General features: G+C 49.7%; 1 protein-coding gene across 1 annotated transcript in view; it reads left to right on the top strand.

The window, feature by feature from the left end:
- LOC144807626 (E3 ubiquitin-protein ligase TRIM39-like) overlaps positions 1-15,741 on the top strand; it is a 272,702-nt gene that overhangs the window by 227,553 nt on the left and 29,408 nt on the right. The window lies entirely within an intron of this gene.

Raw genomic sequence — 15,741 nt, 5'->3', positions numbered from 1 at the left:
TCCCCTCCCTAGGTCTTGCCAGCCACCCGAAGGATTATAGATCGGGCCAGTAGTATGGTTATAGTACTGAGGCGGTGGAACTAATGTAACAGTCCCTGGCCACAGACAACTTGAGGGGCAATTTTGCTCGTTAAACAGACAAGTCGAAACACTAGTGGGACGTGGGTAAAAAAAAGTGAGGTCAACTATACCAATTCCTCTTTTAGTTGTGCACCAACCCTGTCTTGTTAACCATCCTACCACCCTTGGGTCTTGAAAATTAACCACAATACAATCCCCCCCCAGGCTTTTGGTGGTAGAGCCTATCCAATCTATTCGCCTTACCCCCAAAATGAGGCCATCAACTTCCCCTGGTAGAGGCCGATTCACCCTTAGCCAGTGCATAGCTTTGTTTTTAAGCATCTGGAAAGTTTCTCTCTGTCCCGGTTGGAGTGGTGGGACATTTATTAGGACTGCTACGAAGGGGAAGGAGTCTGGGGTGCGGTTCATGGGGGGTTTCTTGTGAAGTGGCTTTATCGGGGGTGGTACGGGCGGTCCGGAAACAATAGGCACAGGGCGGGGTATAGGTTTATTTACTGAAGGTTGATTACCAGTGGGTGGAGCAGATGGTATAGCTCGTGATAAAGCAGTACCCTTTCTAGTACCCACAACACCCCCTGCTACTCCAGTGACCGAAAAGTTTGGACTAAGCGGCGGTTGTTGCGCCGCGATGTGGACAGGGGCTACAGTAATGGGAGGATTTGGGACCAGACCCAGTGATGCTGAGTTGGGGGGTTTGAGAGGTCTCTTCACTGCCGCACTATTATTCTTTGCTGGTAATAGAGAGTTGGGTTGTTGCCTTTGTCCCTTAGCTTGTGGTGCAACTTGGGTAGTGTTCTGGCACTTGCTGCTTTCATCCAGCCTAGCCTGAGCTTTTATCAATGCCTTTGTAGAAAAAAAATTATCTAAAGTTACCTGCTCGAAATGATCTAAACGGTCAGAGAGCTTACTGATACGATCCTCTAGTGGGAGCAATATTGACCGTAACAACCTTTCTAAGTCAGGTAACAGGCTGCTTAGGGATGGCGGTTTATCAGCCGTTACCAACCCCGTGACTGAAGGAATGATAGAGCTATGATCTGGGCTATCTGGTAACGCAACAACCCCCTCTTGCATAATTTCCCTACCACGGCTTCATTCGGTGACAACCTTGCTGGGATACACACTTTTATTAACTTTTCTAAGTTTGTAAGGTGGCTTTACTGGGAAACATTTTCTGGATACAGTATTACTTTTTCTTTTAGAACCTGTTTTAGGGTGGATCAATGGAACCTGGGTACATAATTCTGCTGTACAAGTTATAGACTCTGAATGACTCACACAAGAAGGAATCAAATTGCCCACAATACCCTGAGTCTCCTTATTAGTAATGGCATCATAAACTAAGTCGGATACGTCAGGCAAGTTTAGTGATGACAGAGGTGTTACTAATGCAGGGTAGATTTGGGCAGAGCGCTTTTCCACAGGATTTTTAAGCAGTTCGATAGATAGTCTCCGCTCTGCACGCCTCTCGGCAAGCGATATTTCTTTGTCAATCGAGTGAAGCGGGCGGTTAAAAAATGTATCCAAGGGACCAATAACTGTTGGCCCGGCATCGCCTGGTGTGTCATCAAGGCGGTGCTACTTGGGAGTTCTGACATTCCTTACGATTATCAGCCCTTTTACAACACTTGCTGGTGAGCACTTGTATAGCACAGCAATGTACCAAGGAATATTATATCCGTTTAGTATCAATCAGGAGTCAAAATCAGGGGGTGGCCCAGCCCGGCCTCCTCCGGCCCCGGACGGCCACAGACGGTCCCGCCCTTGTCCCGGGCTTCTCCCGGGCTGCTCCCGCGCGCTCCCGCGCAGCGGGACTAGTCTGTTACCTTTAAGGAGTGAGTGTGAGAAGGGAGGAGCCTGCAGGGAGAGCGGCTCAGCTGTAGACAATGAGGCTGGCGGGCGCTCCTGGGACTAGTAGTCCTGCGCCCGCTCTCGCTGCAGCCCTGCGGATTCCAAAACGCCCACAGCTACCACCACGGGCGCAGCGTTCACAAGTCCTCTCCCAAAATCCTGGGGTCGATGTCACAGAGTCTCCGAGTCTCCCTCACAAAGCGGGACCCGCGAAGCGGGTACCGCGAGCAGTGTCTGAAGGCACAAGGAAGGTTAACCTCGTGGCCAGCAATCGCAGGTAGATAGGTTAAAGGGCCTTGCTAGGCTGGCGGAGATCAACAAAGGCGCCCCCACCATTCCGCTGATCCGACGCGTTTCAGGTTCAACCCTTCCTCATCGCAAAGGAAACAGTACAGCATGCTCATTGTTGTCCTGGAAGAGTCTTCGAAGTATCACGAGATAGGTGGCTCCTCCCCTGGACTACAGTGCGCATGGGCATCGACTCCATCCCCAGATTGTTTTTTTCCGCCATTGGGTTCGGATGTATATTCGTTATCTCCAGTTCGGAATCGATATAGACTTTTCTTAAGGCCTGGAGGCCTTTTCCTATACCGTCGGTATTGTTTGCGTTCGGTGCCCAGCTCTATTCCGGCTCAGTTCCCGAGTCGGACATCCAGAGGTGTCGCGTGGCTCTTCGGTGCTCGAGGCCCAGTCGACGCAGCAAGACTTTCGACAACACATCATGGAACGTTCAAGAAATGTCACGTGTGCGGATCTAAATATCCCCACATCGACGTCCACCCGGTGTGCAACAAGTGCCTGTCGCCGGACCACGATGAAGCCAACTGTATGGCTTGTTCCAGGTTTCGATCGAAGAAGACGATTCGACTTTGGCGCGTGGCGCGCCTGGAGGCCCGGCAGTCAGCCCCGGCACCGGTGGACATCTTCGACAGAGAAGAAGCAGACGAACAAGAAGTTCATATGCAGATTTCCCCTCCAGCCGAGGAGATCGACTACGACTATGACCCGGACATCGAAGTGCTCGATGCAGAAGAAGTCGTCGACGAGGTAGGAGACGACAATTAGGCCTATGGGGTCACGGAAGATAGCTCATGTGAGGAGCTAAGCCCCGATCGAACACTCACTAAGGCTCAGGTCGAGGGATCGCCACACGGCCTTACCCAAAACCTTCCACCCAGATCCACGGGCCCGGCTACGGACACTTCTGCGGAGCCGCCGTTGGTCAAAACAAAACCGAAAGTGAAACCTGATACAAACCACCATCCTCAATCAGCCAGTAAACCCAGATAGGTTATTTGGTCCTGAGGTGGATACCACCCTGGAAAAGATAAAGAAGGATACCGAGACTGCAAAGTCCATGGGGGCTCTCCTGTCCCAGCAGTTTAGGGGAAGTACTTTTCGTCGCTCAGGCAATAGAGGCGTTTCCAGAGGCCAGATGTCTTAGCAAACGCAATACAATAAAGGTGGGGCGTAGTCCTCTTACACCAAGCAGAGTAGAGGCGGCTATCGGGGCAACAGCACCAAGAGCAGGGGTCGTGGAAACAACAACTCCCGCTCCTCCGCCACCAACAAACAGTGACGCCCTGTCACTGCCCCCCGACCATACACGCCTGTCGGGGGGAGGCTCCAGCAGTTCCTGCCGGTCTGCAAATCCATCACCACAGACAGGTGGGTCAGGAAACTTATCCAGTTCGGTTATTGTCTGGAGTTAACATCCACTCCACCCAACATGCCACCAAAACACTGTCCTATGTCCACAGAGCATTTGCACTTATTGCAGCAGGAGGTGCTCGTCATGCTGCAAAAAGGGGCAATCGAGCTCGTGCCGGTGGAGGAAGAAGGCACGGGAGTGTACTCCCTGTACTTCTTAATCCCAAAGAAGGACGGGTCCCTCAGACCCATACTGGACCTCAGACCCCTGAATCAGTACATTCTATCAGAACACTTTCACATGCTCACACTGCAGCAGGTTCTCCCGTTGCTCAATCAGGGAGACTTCCTCGCAACCTTGGATCTCAAGGATGCATATTTCCACATTCCACTGCATCCATCACACAGAAAATACCTCAGGTTCACCATTCAGGGTCGGCATTATCAGTTCAAGGTCCTGCCTTTCGGGGTGACCACGGCGCCCAGGGTGTTCACAAAATGTCTGTCGACAGTAGCTGCGCACCTCAGGAGGCAGAATGTTCACGTTTACCCTTATCTGGACGACTGGCTTGTCCAAGCAAAGTCGGCCCAGCAGTGCGCCTCCAACATGTCCCACACCATTCACCTTCTTCACGATCTGGGATTCTCACTAAATTATCCCAAGTCGCACCTTCAGCCAGCCCATGTGCGGCAATATCTGGGTGCGACGATCAATACTCTGGCAGCCACAGCTCAGCCAAATTCTGTGAGGCAGCGACAGCATTCAGTCACTGATCCAAAAGTTCAGACCGCAACACTCGCTTCCTGCAAGAGTGTTCATGCAGTTGATGGGCATGATGGCCTCCTGCATCTTCATAGTCCCGCACGCGAGGCTACATATGCGTCCGCTCCAAGAATGCTTGGCTCATCAGTGGACTCAGGCTCAAGGACAATTGAACGACCTAGTGTTGGTGACCGGTCGGGCATACAGCTCTCTGCATTGGTGGAATCCACACAACCTTTGCAAGGGCCGACCGTTCCAGGAGCCTGTGCCACAGATTACCCTGACGACGGACGCATCTCTCCTGGGATGGGGAGCTCATGTACTCCACTACACGGTGCAGGGACTATGGACAACGCAGCAAAAAAAGATGCACATCAACTACCTAGAACTGATGGCAATCTTCATGGCATTGAAGGCATTCAAAGTGCATCTGTGCAACAAAGTCGTGTTGATCCGGACGGACAACATGACGGCCATGTACTACATTCAAAAGCAGGGAGGTACACACTCTCCGCAGTTGTCTCATCTGGTTCAGAGCATGTGGAAGTGGGCCATTCAGAGGAACATCTTCCTCATGGCGGAACACCTCCCGGGCAAGGACAACCAGATGGCGGACCTGCTCAGCAGACACAGCCATCAGATGCACGAGTGGGAGATACATCCATCAGTACTCCGCCCGTACTTCCAGCAGTGGGGTCATCCAGAGATAGACCTGTTCGCCACAAGGGAAAACGCAAAATGCCAAAGCTTTGCCGCCAGGTTCCCTCACCCGCAATCGCAGGGCAATGCGATATGGATGAACTGGTCAGGCAGATTTGCGTACGCTTTTCCCATAGCACCTCTCATACCGCTGGTGGCACGAAAGCTAAAGCAACACTCGATGACACTCATCCTGGTTGCTCCAAAATGGGCACGCCAACCATGGTACACCACGTTTCTAGAACTCTCTGTGGTACCGCATCAAAAGCTGCACCTCACACCCAGACCTTTGACGCAAAGCCATGGCGACATTCAGCACCCAGATCCGCAACAGCTCAACCTGGCGATCTGGCTCCTGAGGTCTTAGAATTTGGCTACCTTAACTTGCCTCCTGAATGCATGGATATCATACGGGAGGCAAGAAAGCCCACCACCAGAGCCTGCTATGCAGCGAAATGGAAGCGGTTTGTCATTTACTGTACTGAACACAACATCAACCCGCTAGATGCATCCACTCCCAACATCATCTGTTATTTGTTACATCTTTACAAATGCAATCTAGCATATGCTTCCATTCGGATACACTTATCCGCCATAGCGGCTTATCTCCAAAACAGGCAGCATCTCTCCGTTTTCAGAGTGCCTGCCATTAAAGCCTTCCTGGAAGGACTGAAACGGGTCATCCCTCCCAGGACCCCGCCAGCTCCTGTATGGAACCTCAATGTGGTCCTCACCAGGTTGATGGGCCCACCTTTTGAGCCTCTACATTCCTGTGAGATTCAGTTCTTAACATGGAAAGTGGCTTTTCTCATTGCCATTACGTCTCTGCGACGTGTTAGTGAGCTACAGGCGCTCACTGTACAAGAGCCATTCATACAAATTCACTCCAACAGGGTGGTGCTGCGCACTAACCCTAAATTTCTTCCTAAAGTGGTTTCGCAGTTCCATGTCAATCAGACCATTGAGCTGCCCGCGTTCTTTCAAAACCCAGAGACGGTAGCCGAAAGAATGCTCCACACTCTTGATGTCAAACGAGCTTTGATGTACTACATCAATAGGACCAAAGATTTTAGGAAGACACAACAACTCTTTGTTGCCTTTTCAGCCCAGCACAAAGGCAACCCCATTTCCAAAGCAGGTATAGCCAGGTGGATCGTTAAGTGTATTCAGATTTGCTATCACAGGCTAAGCGCACTTTAACGGTCCCCCCCAGAGCCCACTCCACCCGCAAGTTGGGGGCCTCCATGGCTTTCCTTGGTAATATCCCTTTGGAGGATATTTGTAGAGCAGCCACATGGTCTACACCACACACATTTACTAAACACTACTGTGTAGATGTGCACTCCAAGCAGCAAGCAGCTGTAGGGCAGGCTGTTCTTAAGACACTTTTTCAAACGTCTGCAGCTGGCACAGGCGGCCTCCGTTAATGGAGGGACTGCTATTTATTCTATGCTATAGATATGAATTCAGCAGGCCACATGCCTCGAACTGAATATGCTACTTACCAGTATGCATCTGTTCTTGGCATTTAGGGCTGCTGACATTCATATCGCCCGCCCTCCTCCCCGGCGCCTGTAGCGGCTGCAGAATTTACACTTACTCTTAGCATGGTCATTGCTCACACTGTTACACTCCATCTTCGCCACAATGGCTAAAAACAATCTAGGGATGGAGTCGATGCCCATGCGCACTGTAGTCCAGGGGAGGAGCCACCTATCTCGTGATACTTCGAAGACTCTTCCAGGACAACAATGTGCAATCATCCGGACCCAACACTAGGCGGCGATCTATGCTATAGTCCCTTGCTCATTGCACCATCAGGATTCAAGCAAGCCGGGCCGAAGACGGCTGTAATGCCAGAAACCGGTCCCCGGAAGCTTGTTTCCTTCCCAGTGTAAGAATTGGCTTGTGTAGTCTGGTCTGCCCTGTTCCCATGATGCACTGGGCCAGGGACAGACTAATTTGCATACAGCCAGGTTCTGAAACTGGGATGGTGCAATGAGCTAAAAAAATGGTGTTGGATCTAGCCCTGATCTCTTGACTGGGTGAGAGTATTCTGCTTAATTCAGAGACTCTGTCCCTCACCACCCCTTGTTGTAAATATTTTTGTCCACCCTAAGCGTGGAAGGGTATACTCAGACATGAGTCCCTTGCTCATTGCACCATCAGGATTCAAGCAAGCCGGGCCGAAGACGGCTGTAATGCCAGAAACCGGTCCCCGGAAGCTTGTTTCCTTCCCAGTGTAAGAATTGGCTTGTGTAGTCTGGTCTGCCCTGTTCCCATGATGCACTGGGCCAGGGACAGACTAATTTGCATACAGCCAGGTTCTGAAACTGGGATGGTGCAATGAGCTAAAAAATGGTGTTGGATCTAGCCCTGATCTCTTGACTGGGTGAGAGTATTCTGCTTAATTCAGAGACTCTGTCCCTCACCACCCCTTGTTGTAAATATAGATATGAATGTCAGCAGCCCTACATGCCAAGAACAGATGCAGACTGGTAAGTAGCATATTCATTACCGAATTTGCAATGTAGGGAGCACTCAAAAGAGTGCTTTTGCCATATTAGGATTCGTTATTTACCACCAACTATAAGTTAGTGGTAAATAAGGAATACCTCTGAAAATGCAAATCTGTGAATTTTTAACTGTGCCATGTGGCAGACATACATGCCCTTAGGGCATGTATGTGTGCCACATCTGCACACAAGCACGATTCAGGAGTGAAACAGGGTGTCAAAGTGACACCCTGGCACCCTTGAATGTGTCCTCCATTTTACCGAATCGGTATTTACTGATTCGGTAATTGCTATTCATTCCTATGGGCCTCCAGGCCCATAGGAATGAATGGCAATTACCGAATTGGTAAATACCGATTCGGTAATTACCGAAACTTACCGATTCGGTAATTTTTAACGAAAAATTACCTACATCCCATTTACCTATTCTTAAATACCGAATCGGTATGATTCTGTATTTAAGAATAGGTAAATTGAGATTACCTACATCTGGCCCTAAGCCTTTTGGTAGCTCCGTACCGAGCAAGCCGCACGTGCCGATCCCACAAGCTCCCTCCGCACAGAAACCGAAAGAAGTCTCGGCTCCAAAACCGTTGACTTTTAAAGACAAAGGTATGAAGCCAGCGTCCGACGCCTCGAAGCCGACGAGACCAGCTTCCACTCCGAAACCATCGTCTTCGGTACCGAAACCGACAAGGCCACATTCTGATGCACACAAGCCCTCGAAACAGCCTACGACACCGAAAACAACACCTTTGGTGCCGAAAACTACGCCAAAGGACACTGTAACACCTCCTAAGGCTAAAAACAAGCAGCAACCTCGTTCGGAACCGAAAAAATCGGCACCGACAATGTTCCAGAAGGAGAAGAACTTTTCTAACCTGATACTCTGCAAAAGAAGATCTACATTGACCCAAAAACAGGTGCTGTATCCACTATACCACACAAGAAGAGGAAGGCAGATACAACACCCACACCTGTAGTACCTGCCAAGAAGAAGGACTCTACCACATCTCCTATGCACCCTTCTTCTCCTATACTCCCTTCTCCTTCATCCCCTTCTCCTCTTATTATTATTATTATTATTATTATGAAACTTATAATGCGCTCGGCTTACCCAGGGGCATCCCGGCGCAATAGACCACAGAAACGAAGAAGACTCAGCTAACACTACCGAGGAAACAGATGAGTCTTAAGCAACTTCCTAAATGGTAGGATCTGGGATTCTGAGCGGATCTTAAGGGGCAGAGAGTTCCAAAGGGAGGCTACCTGCACAGAGAAACGCCTGCCCCCCGACCGGGCTCTTCTTACTCTCGCTGACTGCATAAGATGTTTTTGCTCCGAGCGCAACAGACGCGAGGGTTTGTAGGGACGGGCCATGTTTGCAAGAATGGGAGGGCCTTTACCATGTAAAATTTTATGAGCCGTACAAAGCGCCTTAAATTTCACCCGCTCCTTCACGGGGAGCCAGTGGAGCGCTTTAAGGGCCGGAGCAGCAGACTGCCTTCTAGGGACATCCATAAGGACTCGCGCAGCTGCATTTTGCACCTGTTGGAGGATTTTAAGGGTAGCTTCCGGAGCACCGAGAAACAACGCATTCCCATAATCGAGCCTGGATAGAATTAGGCCACGAATCAACAACTTCCTTGATGGAGCGGGAAGCAGAGGTAACACCTTACGGGCTGATCTCAACAAGCCAAAACAGACCCCTGCGGTCTTCTTGGCATGAGTCCGAAAGGACAGATCGTCATCCAACCATATTCCCAAGGATTTGATCTCCTTCTTGGGGGATGGTGGGTCGCCAAGAGACCGGGGCCAGCAGCTCGCAATGATGGAAGGATTGGAGTTGCCCAGGAGCATCAGCTCGGTCTTACCTCCATTGAGCTTTAAATCAGAGATGGACATCCATCGATAAACATTGGCGAGGCAGTCATGTAATACCTCCGGGTGTGACGCCAATTGCGTGAGGCCCACCACCAGCTGAGTATCATCAGCATAGCTGATGATCTTCACCCCCGAAGGGGCGACCACTCTTTCAAGTGGAGTCATATAAATATTAAATAAGGTAGGGCTCAGCGATGAGCCCTGCGGGACTCCACATTGAAGAGGGATTGGGGCAGATTGCTCTGACCCTTCCCAGACCTGGTAAAAACGATCCGCAAGAAAGGAGCCCAGCCATTTCAAAGCTGTCCCCGAGACACCTGCCTCTGACAGCCGTTGGAGGAGCACCTGATGGTTCACGGTGTCAAAAGCAGCACTCAAGTCCAGGAGGATCACTGCCACTGACCCCCCTGTGTCGAGAGTGCTTCTTGCCTCCTCCACTACTGCCAACAAGGCAGTGTCTGTTCCATGGCCGGGGCGGAAACCAGTCTGGGAGTCTCCTAGCAGGTGGTTAGCTTCAAGATGGTGCGAGAGCTGATGATTGACGAGCTTCTCAGCAATTTTTGAAAAACCAGGAAGGAGAGAAATTGGCCTAAAGTTGGCCAAATCAGATGGATCCAATCCTGGTTTTTTCAGTATGGCTTTCACCACAGCCTTTTTCCATCTCTGTGGCACTATGCCCTGAGCAAGTGAGAGGTTTATGAGATCAGTCAAAGAAGTTGACAGGATGTTAACCACGGGCTTAAGGTGTTTCATCGGGACTGGATCACTCGGAGAGCCACTCTTCAACTCCAGCAGGACCTTTGTAACCTCCTCTTCCGAGAAGGGGCCAAAGGATATAAGCTCAGTCAGGCAGTTAGTAGAGCCAATGACTGATTCCTGAATGCAAGGGATAGAGGGTAAGGAGGATAATATTTTCTCTATTTTAGAGTAAAAGAATTTCGCCAAATCCTCACATTGTCCTTTAGGGTCATCGTGTAGCACTGGGGGGGTGGGTGCTTTCAGAAGTTCTTTAAAAATTTTAAACGACTCGCCGGAGGAATTACTTGCCCTCGCGATCCTCTCGCTAAAGAAAGCCCTTTTAGCGTCCTTCAGTGCCCTTTTATATTTCCTCAGCTCCTTCCTATAAGAGGCCCGACTTTCCTCGGTCTGCTCTCTCCTCCAAGCACGTTCAAACCTTTTACAGGAAGTTCTGATACACCTGAGTTCGGGGGTGTACCAGGGAGCAGAACCAATTCTTCTCTCCCTGACAAGCCTCCTTTTATTCGGGATCAGCAAATCCAAGGAGTTGGTTAGCCAACTGACTACAAGCTGATCTGCGATGCTGGGGTCTTCTACATGATGGGGACAAGTTCTGGCTAGCTCTTCCGCCCACCTATCTACCGGAAGCTTCGACCAGAGGCGGTCCACAGTATGTTGCCTAAGTGGAGGATCTCTCCGGTTCCCAGACAACCAGCTAAACGGAATGAAATGGTGGTCAGTCCAAGGGAGAGCCAACGTCTGGAGGGCCTGTAAGTTCGCCGAATTAGCGAAGACCGCATCCAGCTGATGACCTCTATTATGAGTCACTCCCACATTGACAAGATGTAGGTCAAGTGCACCAAGCGAACTTATAAGATCCCTTGACACCACGTCATTGGGGTCGTCAAAATGAAAATTGAAGTCCCCAAGAATGAGAAAGTTGGACGAAGCCGCAGCAAGTGGAATAACAGTTTCCATAAAGGAATCCACGAAGTTCCCTAGCGTAGCGGGAGGCCGGTACACCAAAATGCCAGAGATAGAGACAGTTGAAGAGATGCCAAGAGTGAAATGACAACTCTCAGCGTTATTAATGCCGCAATCAGCGGCTTTACATACCAATGTGTCTCTGTAGATAATGGCCACTCCGCCCCCTCTTCCATCCGGCCTATCAAGGTGACACATGAGGTATCCCGGGGGAAGAGCATTAACAATGTCGGGGTCGGAACCAGTGGACAGCCACGTCTCCGTAAGAAATAAAACATCCAAACTATAATCCAAAAGAAGACAATGGATTTCCGTCGAGTGACAGGGAAGTGATCTGCAATTAAGCAGAGCCATCATAAAAGAGTCGGGATCCTTAACCGTATTATGTGGGCGACAGCCAGAACAGGGTTTGAATACAACACCCTCCGCCCAATAATAGTAACAACTAGGATGTCTTGGCACGCGTAATGCGAGAAGCGAGTCCCGTGAGTACCTGTAGGAAGGGATCCGTGTGTTCGGAGAGTTGAGCAGAGTGGTATGCCCAAGGCCCGTCTGGGCCCGGACGCGACAATCCGGCGATGACGCTGCGTGATGACGCTGCGCGTCAGCATGGCTGCCTTTATGTTCGCCGAGCGCGTGCACACTGGAGCGCTAACCGCGCCGCCTACAATGTCCCCCCTCCCAATATGGCCACCAGGCGAGACAGTGGGCAGGGACCCGCTAAAACGCGGTGAGTAATGCCAAATTACAGTGGGAGTGAGGTGACAGCAGTGTGGGTCTGTGAGTGGCCCAATTTAAAAGCGAGGGAAAACGAGCAACAGAAATTGAAAGTAAATGAAAAAAACGGGATATTTAAAACGCAAAAGATGCTTCTGTCAGCAGCAAGAGCAAAGCTCTCCTAGCGCTTGCAGCCAAGTTGTTAAGGGCGCTCACCTGACACTTGCCTTCCTTTATGGTCGCCGAGCGCGTGCACACTGGAGCGCTAACCGCGCCGCCTACAATGTCCCCCCTCCCAATATGGCCACCAGGCGAGACAGTGGGCAGGGACCCGCTAAAACGCGGTGAGTAATGCCAAATTACAGTGGGAGTGAGGTGACAGCAGTGTGGGTCTGTGAGTGGCCCAATTTAAAAGCGAGGGAAAACGAGCAACAGAAATTGAAAGTAAATGAAAAAAACGGGATATTTAAAACGCAAAAGATGCTTCTGTCAGCAGCAAGAGCAAAGCTCTCCTAGCGCTTGCAGCCAAGTTGTTAAGGGCGCTCACCTGACACTTGCCTTCCTTTATGGTCGCCGAGCGCGTGCACACTGGAGCGCTAACCGCGCCGCCTACAATGTCCCCCCTCCCAATATGGCCACCAGGCGAGACAGTGGGCAGGGACCCGCTAAAACGCGGTGAGTAATGCCAAATTACAGTGGGAGTGAGGTGACAGCAGTGTGGGTCTGTGAGTGGCCCAATTTAAAAGCGAGGGAAAACGAGCAACAGAAATTGAAAGTAAATGAAAAAAAAACGGGATATTTAAAACGCAAAAGATGCTTCTGTCAGCAGCAAGAGCAAAGCTCTCCTAGCGCTTGCAGCCAAGTTGTTAAGGGCGCTCACCTGACACTTGCCTTCCTTTATGGTCGCCGAGCGCGTGCACACTGGAGCGCTAACCGCGCCGCCTACAATGTCCCCCCTCCCAATATGGCCACCAGGCGAGACAGTGGGCAGGGACCCGCTAAAACGCGGTGAGTAATGCCAAATTACAGTGGGAGTGAGGTGACAGCAGTGTGGGTCTGTGAGTGGCCCAATTTAAAAGCGAGGGAAAACGAGCAACAGAAATTAAAAGTAAATGAAAAAAACGGGATATTTAAAACGCAAAAGATGCTTCTGTCAGCAGCAAGAGCAAAGCTCTCCTAGCGCTTGCAGCCAAGTTGTTAACAATTCACCACAGATTTCTAATCCACATTCTCCTATTCTGTCTTCACACTCACCTCAAAATGATGATGAGTATAGTTTAGGGAGAGAGATAGACCCAGATGAGCCTTTCCCATACACTATAGATGATTCAAAACCCACAGGATGTACCAGATATTCCTGACCCACAGTCATACCCATCAAAACCTTCTCCCCCAGAAGATAAAATTCGTTTTGGACACCTGCTGAACAGAGCTGCCATTGACCATGGGGTCACTATGCATTCTGATGAGGCAGAGGAAGATTTTCTGTTAGACACATTTGAACAATCGCAAAGGTCTATTCAAATTCTTCCCATGATTAAAGGGGTCATCAAACATGCTCCGGAGATATTTAAAGACCCTGTACATACTAGGATCCTAAACCCTAGAATTGAAAAAAACATAGCCCTGCACCAGCCTACATTAAAGGACCGCTACCATTATATTCACTAGTTGTATGAAATGCTAGGAAAAGGGCAAATTCACAAAACGTCAGGTGAGGCACCCCCACCTGACAAAGAATCCAAGGTAACAGATGCTTCAGGCAAAAGAATAGTTGTGCAAGCTACCAACATATGGCATATAGCTAACACACAAGACCTCCTTTCAAGATATGATAGGGCTCATTATGATCAGTTAGAGAAACTACTAGACAAGTAATCAAAAGAAGAGTGACCAATACAGGTAAGGTGTATAAAAAGAGAGGCGGGTGTCGCACGTGAAGTCTGAGGCCAGTTGTTAGTGATCCGGTGGTAGGACCAAAATTCAAGAAAAAACGCACTATTTTTTCAGGAAACCCTCACTCACCCTAGTGGTGACATGCTTCATCATCGGGTCCACCGGGAGAGATCGAGTACCTCCCCGGTGTGCTGCGACGCCAGGAGACTGCGGAGCAGGTTCTTGTGAAGATGAAGTGTGAAAAATTATAAGGTTTAAAAATGTCAAAGGTTATACCAAAAAAACTTTATTCACTGGTTAACCTGACATATTAAAAATGAGATATGTGAAGGGAAACTAGCCAATTACTTTATACTGGTGTTTACCCTGTAAAGAAGGTCAACATGTTTCTGCCCATTTGTGTGTAAATTTACTGGGCTTTCTTCAGGACCGGTAAGAGAGTGTGCCAATGACAGGAGGGGCACGCTAAGGCCCGCCTTGCCAATGGTCGTGAAAGTTAAAAATAGCACTATGTGTAAAATTGGTGCACAGAGAAAAAGAAAAACAAACTCATAAGTAGTGGGGGTTTTACCTCTTTTGTGAGGAACCTAGGAGTCTGTAGGAAAAATTGACAGACAGACAAACACACACATAAACACAGAAATATCGAGTCATTGGATTGTGCATATGTACAGTGGCCATAAAGGGTGACTTTGTGGCTCGACACGTGCTTGCATACATATCAAGGGCCGTGGCCGGTATGCCTTGGTTGCGCAGTTGAAATCATGCCATAATCCGAGGTGGAGGGACCTCAACTAACGCCGATTCAAACTGTTCAGCGCTGACTGTTGCATATATGTGGTATAGCAACAATGGCTCAAAGAGCAGACTAGACCATTAAAAGTCTGTTTGTGAGGAAATACAAGATATATCTTGTTACCTATAGTGGGGTGTCAGGGATTGAACCCCGAAGGAAAACAATGCGAGGAAACAGTGTCCAGGTGCCAAAGCGCCGTGACACTGCTGGCCGTGGTATATATGTTACCCAAGCACACAATCATTCGATACAGAGTATAGGATAAATGTCCTTACTTGTAGAGAAATAGATCCACGCCCCATAGAACACAGGAGGGGGGTGGGAGCGACAATGGCACACCCTATAATTAAGGGAAAAAAAGGGGGAAACAAATACACACAGAGGAGGATTTTAGAACTGGCAGAGTTCCAAGCATTCAACTTATCTGGTTAGAATGGAGTCTTCACAGAAAGCTCTCTTACGCCCGCAACGCTCGGCACCCGCTCGGCACCTAGCTTCACCCTCGCTGGATCTCGTGGATCCATTGCGGTGGGCGAGCGAGGCGTATGTAGGGCGGTGGCTGGGAGTGGACCAATCAGGCGCCTAGATTGGAAACGAGGCTTGGAGCAAAAGGGACGCTGAGCCAATGAGGAAGTAAGGGGCTCGCGTCGGTCGCGTGGTCTCGCGAGAGAATAAGAAAACGAGGCTTGCAGTGACACGCAATTACCGCCTTTGAACAGGCAGTAATACAAGACCTGGAAAATTGTGAAGAACCCAAACGATTCCACAATTTTTCCGCTGTGGAATACAAAGCCTTGAACGACCTGAGAAACAACAAGGAAATAACCATTAAACCCGCCGATAAAGGCGGAGGGATAGTGATTCAGGACACCATTGAATATGATAAGGCCTGCATGACACTTCTGAATAACAGAACAAATTACTTGCTCCTCAACACAGACCCTACCACAGAAATGAAGGAACGAATTCGGGCTCTAGTACAGGAGGCGGAGACTGAAGGTCAGGTCTCCCCGCATGAAGCAGCATTCCTCATGGCAGGGGGACAAACTATACCCTATTTCTACACCCTGCCTAAAACACACAAAAATGTGGACCCTCCTCCTGGCAGACCGATTGTATCAGGGATCGGGTCAGTTCTAGAACCCTTATCCACCTTTTGTGACCAC

The sequence above is a fragment of the Lissotriton helveticus genome, unplaced genomic scaffold, assembly GCF_964261635.1.
Source record: "Lissotriton helveticus unplaced genomic scaffold, aLisHel1.1 SCAFFOLD_463, whole genome shotgun sequence".
Taxonomy (NCBI): Eukaryota; Metazoa; Chordata; class Amphibia; order Caudata; family Salamandridae; genus Lissotriton; species Lissotriton helveticus.
Note: the sequence above shows the minus strand (reverse complement) of the source record. Positions and strands in the feature narration are given on the sequence as shown.